The sequence below is a fragment of the Gavia stellata genome, chromosome 6 (assembly GCF_030936135.1).
Source record: "Gavia stellata isolate bGavSte3 chromosome 6, bGavSte3.hap2, whole genome shotgun sequence".
Classification (NCBI taxonomy): Eukaryota; Metazoa; Chordata; class Aves; order Gaviiformes; family Gaviidae; genus Gavia; species Gavia stellata.
The window spans coordinates 52,306,555-52,309,440 of record NC_082599.1 but is presented as its reverse complement, the minus strand read 5'-3'; positions in this window follow the sequence as shown (position 1 = coordinate 52,309,440).

Genomic DNA, 2,886 nt, shown 5'->3' with positions numbered 1-2,886 from the left:
TTTTGTTTTACAGATCTCATCTAATTTAAGTACAGCCCTTGAAACAGAACAGATGCCAGCAGAACCCCGGGTCTCAAGGGAGAAGAGGGAGGGAAAGAATAGGTGATTTCTAAGACAGAAAAAGTCATTGAGTTTAGGACAAGGTCAAAAGAAAGCAGGATTTCTTCCTAAAAGAGACTGAACATCCATTTCCGAGTGTGTACCAACATACCGGTGGCATGTGTAGATACCGTCTATGACCTGGGTGCGCAACACACGAAGACTTTCTGCTAATTAATCATTAGCCTGTAATTTCAGTCTGTGCAATTAAGCATTCTTGCAGGTTAAAAGGCTATTATTGAGAAGCAAATCTTGTGGTTCTTGTTTGTGCTTATTAAGAAATAGTAAGGAAGTTGCAGATGGTTTAGTAGAGGAATGGGATGGTTGAGATCACCGGATGGTTAAAAAGGGGATTAGAGGGAAATCAGCTTCACTGACTGTTGAAGAGAGAAGTGACAAATTTCTAGAGGCAGGTAGGAATGAGATGGCTTCAGAAGTCGGTATTCACTCTTTATCTGTTTTTCATTCTATGATAAGAGATGTGAGTACTACTGATGAGCGTTGACTTTTGAGTCATGTTATGTTCTTATTTCAGAAACCAGCTGCAGGGAGTAATACCAGATAATTAGGATTGATACTTGGCTCTTCTCAAGATTTTGCATGTATAAACAGCAAATCCCTTTAACTGGTGTCATTATTCACACTTTACAGGTGGAAAAGGTCACATGCAGAAATGTGGAATAACCTGACAAAGGAGTGCCAGAGCCAGGAACTGAACACAGTCCCTGAATTCTTAAGAGAGTGTTAAGTCATTGAGATGCCAAGAACTGCAGAAATTAGTTGTAGCACTGTTTAAAGAACCATCTGAAAGATGGGGAAGGGCAGAAGGCACCTCCCATTGACTTCAGTGAAGCCAAGATTTCACATGGACATTGACTGTGACAGAAGAGGTAGCCTGTTATACCATACAAGCTGCATGTGTAAACAATGACTGAAAACCAACACTTTAGTTATGCTCCTCCAGGCAGTTCTAATCCTGAAGACCTATTTATTTGAAAATAACTTCAATACTCGGGGCAAACAGATAATGACTGCAGGATTAACAAGCTCTAGACAATGGGGTAAGGCAAAAATAAGAAAATAAGTATGGAATTACAAAGTATTACAGATTTTAAACAAACTGGAAGATTTCAAATGGAAGTGAAATTATGCTAAATTTTTAGATAACAACTTGCTAACTTGGTATTATAATGTGTTGCAGGTTTTGACAGCCTGGGTTTTGACTAGTTTACATGACAGTTTTTGTCTATGCTTTTATTTTACATGGCTTCATTCATCAGATAGTCTAGCAAAATATAAATGCTCTGTGTCAAAGAGCCAGAAAAGATAACTGAGCTTTCTGTCCATGTCTTTACACTCAACTCTTAAAAAAACACAGTGATATACATTTCAGGATAAGAATTGATCAAGGTCTACATTTACAAAGGTCTTTGTGTCAGACTGTATTGTGTCAAAAATGATGGAATACTCTGGAAGTAAAACCAGAGAAGACAAGTTAGTTAAATGGGGCAGCCGGACAAAACTTTCATTAAATGACAGAAAACAGAGTATAAGGGATATGTGTTTTAGCATGTTCTGCTTTGTCCTGTTCATAGAATTTGAGGCCAGAATGATGGATCACGAAGTCTTTTAGTCTGACCTACTATACATCCCTGGCCACTAAATTTTACCCAATTATACCTGTGGTAAGTCCAATTACTTCTGTTGGGATACAGTGTATTTTCCACAGAGACATCTTATTTGGAGATTTCCAAAGAAGAAAACACAGCTTCCCTCTGTAATTTGTGCCAATGATTGCTCACTCCCATTGATAAAATTTCTACTCTGAATTTGTCCAACTTCAGCTTCCAGGTATTGACTCTCTGTTATTCTTTTCCTCTACCAGATTAAAGGCCCTTTTGATATGATATGTGCTGTTATCAAATTGCATCTCCTTCGTATGGTAAGCGGTCCGACTTCTTTTTATACAGTCCTTAAATCGGCTTTGTGGCTCATCGGTTGACTCTCATGTATTTTTCAAACGTGCCCCTATGACTATGCGTGCCAGGCGCGCAGCCAGCACCCCATGGGCAGCCTGGATGCTGCAGCACAGGGAGTTGAAATTAACTCCTTGCTCCTCCCTCACCTTCTCACACTTTACGAAGGCGTTGGGCAACCAATGGTTCAGGTGTCCAACGTTTTATTTACATCACTTAGCACGTCTCTTTTTTCATCCAAGCCCAATTAAATGAGTTACCAACCCTACTTGGCACGTAAGGGGCTACAACAGAATGCCTGCGCTCATGAGCGGCCTTGCTGCTGCGCCCGGAGGAACAGCCACGGGCACGCGTGAAGCCCCGCCACGAAACCAACCGTGCCGGGCGGGTGGGCGCCGGGCTGAGTGGGGGAACGGGGGCGTCCCGGCGGCTGGGGCCGAGCGCGACGCCCCCGCTGGGAGCTGACAGGAAGGGGGCCCGGGGAAAGGCGGGGAGCGGTTGCGGCGCCGGGGGAAGCGGGAGGGGAGCGGGCCCGGGGGCGGGCGGGCGGCCGCCTGAGGAGATGGCGGCGGGGAGGCGCCGTCCCGCGGGGCTGCCCCAGGAGGGCGGGCCGCTCCCCGCCCGCCCGCGCCGGGGAGGGGTGTGGAGGTGTGACCGCTGGTGTGACCGGTACGCGGCGCCGCCTTCCCGCCGGCTCGCCTCCTTCTCAGTGCCCTCGCAGGCGGGAGGCGGTGCGGAGAGACCGCGCCTGCGGCGGGGCGCGGTGCGGACAGCCCCCGGCCCGAGCAGAGCCGAGCCGAGCCTCCGCGCC